Source organism: Thamnophis sirtalis, unplaced genomic scaffold (genome assembly GCF_051295495.1).
Source record: "Thamnophis sirtalis isolate CommonGarterSnake01/CBP01778 unplaced genomic scaffold, rThaSir2_p1.2 scaffold_15, whole genome shotgun sequence".
NCBI lineage: Eukaryota > Metazoa > Chordata > Lepidosauria > Squamata > Natricidae > Thamnophis > Thamnophis sirtalis.
In genome coordinates, this window is record NW_028261395.1 from 14,615,263 (window position 1) to 14,628,596 (window position 13,334).

The 13,334-nt window shown below is 38.7% G+C and overlaps 1 non-coding gene across 1 annotated transcript; it reads left to right on the plus strand.

Annotated features, from left to right (window-relative positions):
* The first annotated feature begins 10,227 nt into the window (after nucleotides 1-10,227).
* On the plus strand, nucleotides 10,228-10,335 carry LOC148042496 (U6 spliceosomal RNA). Its single transcript, XR_015695196.1, has one exon. It is a non-coding gene; the product is annotated as a U6 spliceosomal RNA (small nuclear RNA).
* Nucleotides 10,336-13,334: the final 2,999 nt, after the last annotated feature.

A 13,334-nucleotide genomic window follows, 5' to 3' on the forward strand; every position in this document is an offset into this window, starting at 1 on the left:
AATCTAGACAGCTTACTAAAAAGCAGAGACATCACTCTGCCAACACAAAGTGCCTATAGTCAAGTGTTCTGTCCCCCCCTTCACGGCTCTTAACAAACGCAGGCAGGCAACTTAAAAGGAAGTCTTTCTTTATCAGTTTTCAGTTCAAACTGGCTTCAAGCCCAGAAATAACATAAATACAAGTCTCCGACAAGAATGCAAAACAAAAACTCTTACAAGCACTGCACATCTTCCGAAGTCTTCACAAATCAGGGTTACAGGGAACACCGGAGCACTTATCCAAGTGTAACAAGCAATGTTGTACAAACCAAGGCATGCACGAAGGAACATATGTTGACTCCTGTGATTAGGGCGTGGCAGCATCCATCCTTTTAACTCCAAACTGGCCTCCCAGAAGCCCCAGCTGCATAATGAATCTTGTATCCTGAAAAAACTCACAGCAGAAATCTACTGAGTCACAACAGTCAAGTGTATGGTTTTCCCAGTTGCAATGGATGGCTGTGAAAGTTGGACCATAAGAAAGGCTGAGCACCAAAGAAATGAGGTCTTTGAACTCTGGTGCTGGAAAAGACTCTGAGTCCCCTGGACTGCAAGGCAATCCAACTGGTCGGTCCTATAGGAGATCAACCCTGCTTGCTCTTTAGAAGGCCAGATCCTGAAGAGGAAACTCAAATACTGTGGCCACCTAATGAGAAGGAAAGACTCCTGGAGAAGAGTCTCATGCGGGAAAAGATGTAGGGCAAAAGAAGAAGGGGATGGCAGAGAATGAGGTGGCTGGATGGAGTCATGGAAGCAATTGGAGCTTCAATGGACTCCAGAGGATGGTAGAGGACAGGTAGGCCTGGAGGAACATGGTCCATGGGGTTGCGATGGGTCAGACATGAGTTCGCAACTAACAACATTGTTGACCAGGCATGTGCTGTCCCAACAGTGTATAGCTAATGTAGGAATTAAGAACTGTCTCCTTTAAGAAGCCACCTTATGGGAAATGTAGGCAGAACTGCCTTGTGGGAAATGTAGTTCCATAACATGTGACCACATCTGTGTTATTGATTGGCCACTGAGGGAGCGGGGGGCGGTAGTTTGCCGTGGGAAAGGTTATAGCCAGCCAGTTTGGAATCCCTTTGTCTACCAGAAAGCAGCCTTGCATCGCAGCATGGGTTAGAGAAAATTAATGTCTTTTTACACCACGTAGTGGAACCAGATTAAAGAAGTTAGAAGTATCTTAACATTGAACTGTAAGTTTTGCTATTAAGAATGCCAGATAATAAACTTGATCTAAAGAGATTCCTACTCGTGGAGTTAACTGGCTGCCCGAGCGAGATCTCATTGCCCGGGACAGAAAAGTAAAGAGACAATTAAAACTCCTTTAACGTCCTCAAAGTAAAAAGACATTAAAACTCCTTTAACCTCCTTGGAGTGAAAAGGCTTTGAAGTTTATTCCCCTCAAGTAAAAAAAGTCTTTGCATGTTTATATTTCCTCCAGTAAAAGTTGATGCATGCCTTCGTCTTCCTCTCTGAGCTCTGAAGTAAAAAATACTTTAAAGTTCAAGCTTAAATCTCCGTTTGCATTCTAACTGAGAACAGTTGCTGGGGAATCCCCCCCCCCACACACACACATTCTTGGAGCAGAGAGAAACATCCCATTTCAGCAAGAAAAGCAATTTGGCTCTCCTGAGATGAAAAGACTTTTTGTGACTAAGATAAGGGACAGAAAAGTAAAGAGACAATTAAAACTCCTTTAACGTCCTCAAAGTAAAAAGACATTAAAACTCCTTTAACCTCCTCGGAGTGAAAAGGCTTTGAAGTTTATTCCCCTCAAGTAAAAAAAAAAGTCTTTGCATGTTTATATTTCCTCCAGTAAAAGTTGATGCATGCCTTCGTCTTCCTCTCTGAGCTCCGAAGTAAAAAAGACTTTAAAGTTCAAGCTTAAATCTCTGTTTGCATTCTAACTGAGAACAGTTGCTGGGGAATCCCCCCCCCCCCCACACACACACACATTCTTGGAGCAGAGAGAAACATCCCATTTCAGCAAGAAAAGCAATTTGGCTCTCCTGAGATGAAAACACCTTTTGTGACTAAGATAAGGTGACCAGGTGTCCCGCATCTGGTGGGACAGGCACGCCTTCTCATAATTTTTCCCGCGTCCCAGGCCGTTCTAAAAAAAACGCTTTATTTTGGTGCTCGCTGGCTCCCCCGCCCATCAGCTGCCGCTAGCTCGCTCGTTCCGTTCCCCCATCTATTCTTTTCTACACTAAAAATCTAAGCCAGCCCAGCCTGCCAGATATGCTGACCCTCATGCCTGAATCCTCCATAGACTCAGAATTGGTCATCCAAAACTCAGAATTGGATGTCCAAATATCAGAAAAGGCAGAAACATGTCTGATAGCCTATGACCTAAGACAGCATAGAAAGCCTATGAACATTAAGTGATCAAACCTCTTGGAGGAATGGGACGGGGTTTATCGAAAGTATGAGAGTTGCTGGAAGGAGTTACAGAGTCTCTGTGACCAACCCAAAGAAGATCTAACCCCCAGACACTTCCAGTCATTGGAAGAGGACATGAATATCATCTTCTCGCAATTGAGAATTTATGAAGACCACCTCAAGTACATCCAACTACAACTAAATGATGATGGAGAACTTCAGAAGGAGATGCTGCGCCTCCAGAAGTTAAACAAAGAATGTAACAAGAAATTTCAATGCAGCAAAGACCTTATCCAAACCTATCTGAAGAGGGAGACTGCATCGGACAAGAAGGCTGACTTCAAAGTATCTCATTGTTCGTATGCAACATTTCAGCAGTCATACACAACCTCCTCCTACGTCTCCAGAAAAGCCTCATCTTTCCAACCAAAGGCAACTCGTAATGTCTCGCAAAAATCTTCCCACTACAGCCAAACGTCATGGATATCCACAGCTGCAGAAGCCAAAGCTCAGGCAGGGAGGGCAGCTGTGGAAGCCAAATCTCAAGCTGAGAAAGGCAAAATTCAGGCTCAACTGGAATATCTTCAGTGCAAGTGGGAAGCGAAAAAAAGGCTAATACGGGCCAAAGTTCTGCAGGATGAGACTGATAGAGCCTCCTTCATCTCCAGTCTTAGGAAGTTAGAAATGAAGAACCCAGACACAGGTATCAAAGCCTATGTAAACAGCCAACACATGGTACAACAGGAACAAGGAGGGGAATTTTGGAACTTGACCCCTCCCTTAAAATTGGAGAGCATACCCTGACAAATCAAGAAACACGAGGTGATGGGAGAAGAAGGCGGGGCTTAGCAGTGAGAAGACGGATTTTCAGGCTATTCTTGAAATTCCTCTATTCCGAAGAAAATTGGACGGTCCTTTTCGGACCCAAGCTGTCCCGGAGAGACAGTGAAAGATTGGAGGAGATCCAGTGACCCCAGAGATGTTCGTAAAGTCTCTGGGGGGCTTGGAATTTAACCTCCTTTGCCAGTGACTTCTGGATTAGCTGTAAGCTAACCGAAACTGCAGGTTGCCCCTAAGAATGGCGTGAGTGTTTCCAACTGGTAAGGTGATTTTATTACTCAGAGAGACACGGGCCGCATAAAAATTTAAGCTAATTGAAACCAAAGAACAGAAGAATCTAGCGGTGAATTGGATTTTTTTAATGGGTTTATGGCTGGTGGTTACCCTATTTCTTAAATGTTTTAAATGCTACTTACATGGACAAAGGAAAGATTACTTCAACATCTCCTCTGACTCTCTGTAAGTGGGCTGTAAACCAATTTACTATAATTTGGCTCCCTACAACTTGACACTTTTATTGCTTGGCTGTGTTGGTCTAAGATCAGATAAGATTGCACAGCTCCCAGCTTGTTTTTACTTGCAAATACCTTAAATCCTCTAAATGAAAAAATACTAACTGTGTCACAAATATGGCGTCTATGCAAGTTTCAAATGATTCATTTCAAATGATTTTTTCCGCGTTACAAAAGTTGTCTGACACGTATGATAGATTTGAAAAAAAACTGGACTATTTGCTGTTTTTAACATCAAAATATGAAGAAAAATGTGAGAAAGTTGAATGTTTGAATGTTCCTGAAATACAAATGAAGAATGTCAGAAATGAAGATTCTCAATTTGCTGACATTCCGGGCATCTGGTTTAAAGATTCTCAACTTGCTGATACTCCGGGCATCTGGTTTACTTCGGAGGGAGAAAGAGATGCAACGTTTGAAGGGGGGGGCAGCCATACATAAGATTTATTTCAAAAGACAGCACGCAGGAGGAATGAGAAGCATTAAAGAATTTATACTTTATGAAACATCATTTGCAAAATTTTCGATACCACCACTGAGAATTAAAGACAAGCTGAAAAGTGCAACAAGCGTAGGACAATGCATAGGACATTATATGAGAGGCATCTTAAGCAAAAAGGTGCAAAGATATTCCTGTTTGGGCTTGCTTATAAAGACATTTGTAGAACTTGATCCACGAATGGTAATAGGATTAAGGAGGTTTTGTTATTGGAGAGACAAAGGCTGATAGATGGAAGAATACAATTCAAAATTAGCTAAACCTAATTATTCTTATTTGTAATAGACATAGTTGAATAATAATTGATAATGATAGTAATGTATATAATGTGGAGTTGATATGATAAATAATAATTGGATATGAGAAGGGAAGGTTGGAAATATTTTTGGACCATATACAAAGGTTATTAATCACAATAATTATCACTATTAAAAAATAAAATAAAACTATATACAGTTAAATGTTAACTAATATGGGGAAAATGTTATGATATATGATATAATTACATAAAGAAAGGAGAATGATAATAAACTATATACATAGAAGATGGAATTTTTGGTATTAAATATTATGGATGTTTAGCTAAAACAGGATATGAGGATTTGATGTTAATAGAGGATTTTACAAACAAGTAAATGAAATGCTAGCATGTGGTTATGGATTAAATCTTTGGCATAGTTAAGGATGAAAGATGTTTAAATAACTGTAGTCAACTAAAAGGGGAGGTATAATGATGTCAATATGGTAAACATTTGAGTTAAGATATTTGAATTAATATGAATTAATGGAAGAGATGCACCAAAACATGTTGTAACCAGCTGATATACTTTTTTATAATATATACCTGTGTTTTTTTTGTTTTTTTGTTTTTTTTTCCTTTTTTTCCCCCTGCCTTGTTTTTTGTTTTTTGTTTTTTGTCTTTTTTGTGTTTTGACTTTTTCTTTTCCCACTGGTGTGGGCATGTGTTGTTTCTGTAACAAAAAAAATTAATTAAAAAAAAAAAAGAAACACGAGGTGACCAGGATAGTCCATCAGCAACAGTGAAGGATCTTCCACAGGCAAGCACAAAAGCAGCTGTGTTTCACAGCCTCAATGTGGAGGTGAAGGAACCCTTGGCAGACCTTCAAAGTGACTCGAGCACAGACAAAAAGATGCCTGAAATAGTAAATCTGCAAAGCTGTAGCACATCAGCCAGTCTAACAGTCAACAGCTTCAAGAACATCCAAAATAAAGAAACACACTTCATGACATCGACGTGCACTAGGTCCCAGTGCACGGTGGGGAGGAAAGTGGATAGACTCTGCATAGAAGTGTTAGGTGAGAATGCACAGTTCCCACTGCCACAATTACTAGAGTGGGACAACCCACCAGTTGATCGCAGTCAGATTGCGACACCAAAGGTAGCAAGCACCACACCTCACCTGAAGCACATGATTAACCACTTTCCTGATCTAGACCCCAAAGCTGAAATCCTGCTCTTGCCGGGAGCAGATACATCTGATACTTTCCCTCCACAAGAAGTGGTCAAGAGAACAAGGGGCTGCCCATTCGCCCTCGAAACAGAACTTGGAAGGGTCATCTTTGGGATGGTATGTGTCAATCAACCACAGGTCCCAACCCAGGAAATTGTCTTTGCAAACTCCGCTCTCGGTTAATGGGAGAACATTCCACTTCAAACCACGCCAAGACCACTTCATGACCTCGATACTCAAAAACAGTTTTAGGAGCAACAGTTCCAGACCAGCAAAGAATACAATGGCTTGACCTTGTCGATAGAGAGCAAAGAATTTCTGAGGCTTACGATCAAGGAACTTCAACAGGATTGGGTGGCTCCATTACCCTTTCACATACCAAGACAATGGTTTCCAAATAACCATGAGCAACCTCTCTCTTGCCTCTTCAATCTGAGACAAATCATGAACAAGAAGCCCGCATGAAAGCTCATTTAGTGGAGTTCCCAGACCAGATGGTCCAGAACAGACACACAGAACTTACTCCACCTCTGAAAATTGATGGGAAATGCTGGCACCTGCCATCCTTTAGAAAGTGCCAGCCACAAAAGCCAGACAAGATTCAAGCAGTTTTCGATACCAGCATACAATCTCAAGGCCCTTCTCTAAACAAAGGGCTTCTCAAAGATCCTGACCTCACCAACAGTCTGCTCAGCATGCTCCACCACTTCAGAAAGAAAGTCATAGCCATCCTGGAGAACATCCAGCAGATGTTCTACTTATTCCTTGTTGGAGAAGACCATCAAAGCTATCTATGTTTCATGTTGTCCAGTGATTAACAGCACAACCAACAGAAGCAAGAATGGCCAATATGGCGAGACTCCCTGAGAATAAGATGCACCTTCCCCCCCCCCCAAAAAAAGAGGGTGAAAATTTGGGTGCGTCTTATACACTGAATGTAGCCCCACCCACCCAACCCTTTGGTCTCTGCCTCTCAACAATTTACCTCTTTGCAACAAACAGGGGCTTGTGGAGGCTTCAATAAGCTGTAGCAATCCCTGCAGCCTGTAACAGCTGATGATTGGGAGAAATTGAAAGTGAAATTTGCTGTTGCTCAAATTGCTGGGAGGCAGATTTTTTTTTCTTGTGCTAATCAGGCTATTTGCTGCAAGGAGGTAAGTCAACAAGTATAAATGCCTATAGAATGTTCAAATTATTAGATTTATTTTTTAAAAGACTGCTTTATTGTTATTCTAGACAACTTAACAAAATAAAGAAACTTTTTTAAAATAAATGCTTGATTTGAAGAGGCCCAGTGCTATTGTTTTAAAAAGTGCTATTCTTTTAAATAGCAGAGAATAACTATACTTCCAGAAAGCACATCAATTTTTAACATCATCTGTACAAGTATAGTCTGAAATATAACACTACAAACAGTGTATATTGTCTGTACTGTTTGTTGCAAGGAGGCAAATTGCTGGGAGGCAGAGGCAGATATTTCCCCCCTTTTTTCCTCTCCAAAATCTAGGTGTGTCTTATACTTCAGAGTGTTTTATACTCTGAAAAATATGGTAGCTCTACTGGTAATCCATCTGGGCCCAGTGGTTTACCATTCTTTTGTCTTTTAATTGCCTCTGTCAGTTGCATCATTGTTATCTTTTCCTCTAATGTGTTTTTAAATGTTTCTGCTATTGTAGGTAATTCAGCTTTTTCCAAGTATTGCTTAATTTTTTCTTCTGAAATTGTATTTTGTTTATATAATTTTTCATAATAATCCTGGATCATTTTCTTTTTCTCATCATTTTGATTTCATACAGTCCCTTCATCATCAATTAATTGATAAATTAATTTTCTCTCTTTCTCCTTTTTCAACCTAAATGCCAACCATCTTCCTGGTTTATTTGCATTTTCAAAAAGGTTTTGCTTAGAGGTATTAAATTTTGGTGCCAAGTCCTCTTTTTCTATAGATTTAATTTATGTTTTTTCAAATCCATTTGATCTTATATTCTTATTTTTGGGGTCTCTTTGTAATTCCATCTCTAACTTCTTATACTCCTCTTCTAGTTTCTTTTGGACTTTTCTTTTCTTTTTCTTTTTTTCCCCACATATGTCATTGCCAATCCTCTAATATATACTTTGGCTCATGTCTCATACATTTTGTAATGAGGTTTCTTCTTTTTTGTTTTCTTTAAAAAAGAAGACCAACTCTCTCTCCATAAATTATAAAAAATCCTTTTCGTTTAAAATTGTTTGCTTTAATGTCTACCTTCTTTTTTGTCCACTCCATATAATTTTCATGGGGTTGTGATCTGCCCATGTACTTGTTTCAATATTTATTTCTTGTATATTAGATGATAAATCAGCTGACATCCATAGCATGTCAATTCTAGACCAAGATATGTGTCTATTTGAATAAAATGTATATTGACTTTTCTCCAGATATCTTCTTCACCAAGCATCCTGAGTACCTAATTCTTCCATCATTTTGAAAAAAGTTTTTGGAAGTGTTTTCCTAGGTTTCTTATTTGTCTTTGTAGTTTTATAGTCCAAATCTACATCCACAATTGCATTAAAATTGCCCAAAATACATATATTTTCAAACTCCAATTCTATTATTTTCCTGTGTAATTTACCATAGAAATCTTCTTGATTGTCATTTGGTGCATATATTGCCACTAAGAGTATTTGTTTATAGTTTATCATTATCTCTACCATTAAAATCCGCCTTTTCTCATCCACAAAAAATTGTTTGGCCTTTATTTTTCTCTTTGATGTACAATACAACAGCCCTCTTATTTTGATGTGTATGCGAGGCATATAATTTCCCCATTTTGGGGTATTCAAAAAAAATTATGTTGCTTTCTAATGTGAACTTTTAAACAAATTATGTTTGGTTTTAATTTCTCCAATTTATTAAAAGATTTTCCCCCCTTTTTATTGCCCAATTCAATCCATTTTTAATAATTGATATTAACTTTATTTCTTCTTTCATGTTTTACTTGTATGTATGTTTTGTTGCTCTGGTTATCTTTGTCTCTCTTGGCTCCTTTGCCCTTCTGTTATTGCTATTTCCTCCTGATCCTTAACAGTCTTTTTGTTGTTTGTCTCTCTCTTCCATAGGCTCTTCCTGGTGCCTAATCTCTCTCTCCATGATTGTAAAATTGTTCTGCTTTCTCTAATGAATCTAGTCTGTGTCTTTGCTTCTGCCAATTCACCAATATCCCCCCAGGTATCAGCCTGAGGAGCTAAAATTCACTCCTTTTTTGATTAAACTATTTGTTGACATAAACAGTGAGTCTTTATTGATTAGCTCTTGGGCCATATCAAAGTGCAAAATTCCAGAAACAAATTATTACTAAAATTTGATAAAAGTAATTTAAAATGGAATTGAAATAAAATACAGTCTAAAATGAAATTGGAATAGAATGTAATAATTTAAAATATAGATAAAATATGATAAAATTATATTTTGATGTCACCCCTGCAATCTACCCCAATCAGTCCCACATATGAAGATCTCAATCAAACCATTTTGCTTAAGTACTGTGCTGTGTTAAATGTTATTTTCTGGTTCTAGCCACACATAAGGTAAGCTGTTTTGATATGGGGATCCCAATGGGTCATTCACTTGGTATATGGACCAAGGTACATCTCTCTCACCCCCTTATGCAAGCAACAATCAAATAGAATGTGAGCCAAGTCTTCTACCTCTGCTGCTCCGCAAATGCTCATTGTAGGGTGTAGAATGGAATCTCCCATATCTAACCATTGTGTCAGGCTGTTTGAATCTTGCTCACGTAAAATCTCCCTAAGATATTTTAGCAGTTGTAACTTCAAATAGCTGTCTACTTGAAAAGTATGTTGGTACTTACTCAGCCATTTCAAGTTACCCACCTTACTAAGGATAGCTATATCATTTTGTGCTTCCATATCCTTGATTCTTTGGGCAGCTCTTTTTTTTGAATTGTTCTCCTGTTATGCAAGAGACAGGAAGGCCACAGCTTCTTACAAAATTTGTTAGTTTGGTGATCCAGGAGATTTGTGATTGTAATTTTGTTTGCTCTAGTAAACATAACTTGGGGAGTCTATCAGTATCCATTTCATTGACTTTGCACTAGTAGTTATATGCTTTAATTTTGGATAGTGCATGAATTGTATGAATTCCCAATTCAGGTCTATCTGCTGCAGCAGATGTTCTTGGATCTAGACCCAAAATACATGGTAAGTGCTGGAAGTGTTTTTTTTCTAGGGCTGTGGTTCAGTATAGACCCCAGACTTCTGCTCCATACAAGAGCATAAGGATAATCTTAGCTTTCTAAACCTTAATTAATGGGGCCCGGGAGTCTGGTTAACTATGGTTCTTTAGTTTAAGCAGTAAATTCAAATGGGCTTTTGCTCTAAGCGTACTCTGTTGATGATGGCAAGCCAAAGATCCAGTCTTGGAGAATATGCATATTTGGCAATTAGATGGTTCAAGACAAAGCAGTTATCAATAGTAGTAGTAAGCTTTGGTAACACATATACTAAAATTGGAACGATACAAAGAATATTAGCATGGCCCCTGTGCAAAGATGACATGCTTCCTTCGTAAATCTAACATGCACCTCTCTAGGTAAATTATTTCTCATTCCATCTGTAGTGTGCACTCTACATCTCTCATCAATCTCATTCAGAATTCTTTCCTTAGTGTCCTCCATTACTTCCACCAACAACTCTGCCATTATCTAAGTTTTCCCCTTTCTCTTTTTCCATATTCTGAAATCTTAAATAATAATCTGCCGAGTTCATCTCTAAAGAAATAATTGTTTTTTCTTTATTTTTATCTACTGTTGTAAGTCTATAGTCCTGCTCTCTCACTCTCTTTTCTGCTGATTTGGCTTTTTCTTCTACTTTTTGTATTCATTGTTCATTTTTTTCCATAATCCCTTTAAAATCTTTTAATTCTACTTTCTCCATTCTCTCATCTAGCTTGCCTATTCTTTCCTTCAAATAATCACGGAAAACTTGTTTCATATTCTTTAATTCTAATTGCACAATATTAGTTTTCTCTTGTTGTGCCATAGTATCCAATGTTCTCTGACCAGTCGGGCTAGAGGTTAAAGAAGAGGACGCTGACAACAGTACTGTTGTTGTTTTCTTAGCATTTGTAATTCACCAAGTATAAATCGTTGTAATTCCAATCCAATTTATAATCCAAATATAAATCCACAAAAGGAGGACAAAAAGCCAAAAGAAAAAAAAATAGAAAAAGAAAAACCAAGAAAGATTCCTCAGTGACAATATTTTTAGGGTCAAAAAATAAAACTCTGTATATTGGATCTGTTATCCATTTCTTAGCCTTCAATCAATCAATATAATTATATCCGTCAAAGAAAGCTTAAAAGTAGTGATTAAACAATAGCACTATAAAGAAAACATCATTTTTAATGATTTTCTATGAACATGTGCATAGCATTTTACCATACCGTTATTAATAAGCTAAAAACACTTAAAACCTGAGCTAAGAATACCTTAAAATAAAGGATAAAATCATGGCATTGTTGAAAGACTATGTCCATAATGAAAACCAAACAGGAATCTGAAAACATTCTCTGATATCATTTTTCAGTATTGTTGAAAATTATTGTTCATAATTCTGCAACATTGAGAATTATTGTTCATAATTCTCTGGTTTAGTAAAAGTTTACATTTAGAGCCTCAGGTAACACTACTTGTATCCCTTCAAATATTTCAGAATCTCTAGCCTCCATTAGCACCCCCATTAACTTTCTTTCATTCCAACCTACCCTGCAGGGTGGTTGCTGCAGGGAAAATTAGAAGGGAGTTCAAAGTTCATTGCTTTGAGCTTTTGAATGAAGGGAGGATTAAAGCTCAAAGATTAAGTTCATTTCCTCACTAATGAATTATAAACCTTCAGGGCCATTCACCCAATTTTGAAGAAATATAAACCCATACTCATTACTGATCTTTCAAATTTATTATGGGATGACTCTAGAAGACATTATAAATTACCAGTGGGAAATATACTTAGTTGCATAACTAAATAAAACAATTCTAAACTTAATGTCATGTATTCCAATTCACAGGCATATAATACTGCCGCGAACCTGCTGTTCATGCAATATGTTAAGGCCACCTTAGTATATTTGAGTTAAAAATGACCAGTAAGCACCAGCAATCTTTAAAAGAGTTTGCTGTATGCTGCCACCGACTGGAATTTTCGCACCCTGCAAGTCTCCATCTTCATAATTTGCTAGAGTTCATCAGAGGATTTTATGTTGACAATTCAGAGTTTCATTCCAATTATATCCACATTTTAATTGCCTGGGAGCTCCCCCACCCCAAATTAAAAACAATATACAAACACATTTAACAGTTGGGGACAGGAAGGAAGAAATGCTTTGCGGGCATAAGCCCGGACATCATCATGGGAGAAGGAAGGAGGACGAGGGCAAGAGCCAAGCCCTTCTTCTTCTTCTTCTTCTTCTTCTTCTTCTTCTTCTTCTTCTTCTTCTTCTTCTTCTTCTTCTTCTTCTTCTTCTTCTTCTTCTTCTCCTTCTCCTTCTCCTTCTCCTTCTCCTTCTCCTTCTCCTCCTCCTCCTCCTCCTCCTCCACCTCCTCCTCCTCCTCCTCCTCCTTCTTCTTTTTCTTCTTCTTCTTCTTCTTCTTCTTCTTCTTCTTCTTCTTCTTCTTCTTCTTCTTCTTCTTCTAACAAAGCAGCTGCAACTTGTGCAAGCTTAGGATAGGCTTCACCGCGATGTACTCATTTCCCGCAGCCACGACCTTGACTTGGAAGTCCTCCACCAGGTCCTCTTCCAGCTCACCTCCCTCTTCAATATTAAAAAGTCCCTTCAGTCCCAATGCAAGCAACCCACTCAGTGTCCCTGGCCCGTGCTAGGAAATAATAGCCCCTGTGATTCCCACCTGCTGCAACATCGCTTCTGGCTTCTGCCACGTCACAAACAACTCCCCCAAGAAAAGCCGTCTATGTCATCAACACGCGATGGACGGCAGGCTATGCGGTGATGCCTCCAAGTCCAATGGAAAGCCGTTAAGCATTGACTGATATAGATATAGGGCAAAGTGTTCGTCTCTGTTTGCGATTAGCTGGAGTGGGTTTCATTCACAATTCCACAGCCATTCTGCAGAGTACAGAGACTGCAGTCCATGTCCAGCAAATGAGACTGCGTGCAGTGGGAAACTGCTGCGTAATGTTTACTTGCCATGTATTTACTTGCCAAAATTTACTTGCCAAAAATTGGGACTTTTTTACAACACTGCAGGACGTGGGACAAATTATTAAAAAGCATGACTGTCCCGCCAAAAGCGGGACGTCTGGTCACCTTAGGTATAATGGGCTTAGTGACCAAAGTTACAATGGCATTGAAAAAAGTGACTGATGACCATTTTTCACACTTAGCAACCATTTTCACACTTAACGACTGTTGCAGCATCCTCATGGTCACATGATCAAAATTTTGATGTTTGGCAACAGATTCGTATTTATGATGGCTTCAGTGTTCTGGGGTCATGTAATCACCTTTTGACAAAGTCAAATGGGGAAACCAGATTCACTTACGTTACTAACTTATCAGCTGCAGTTAT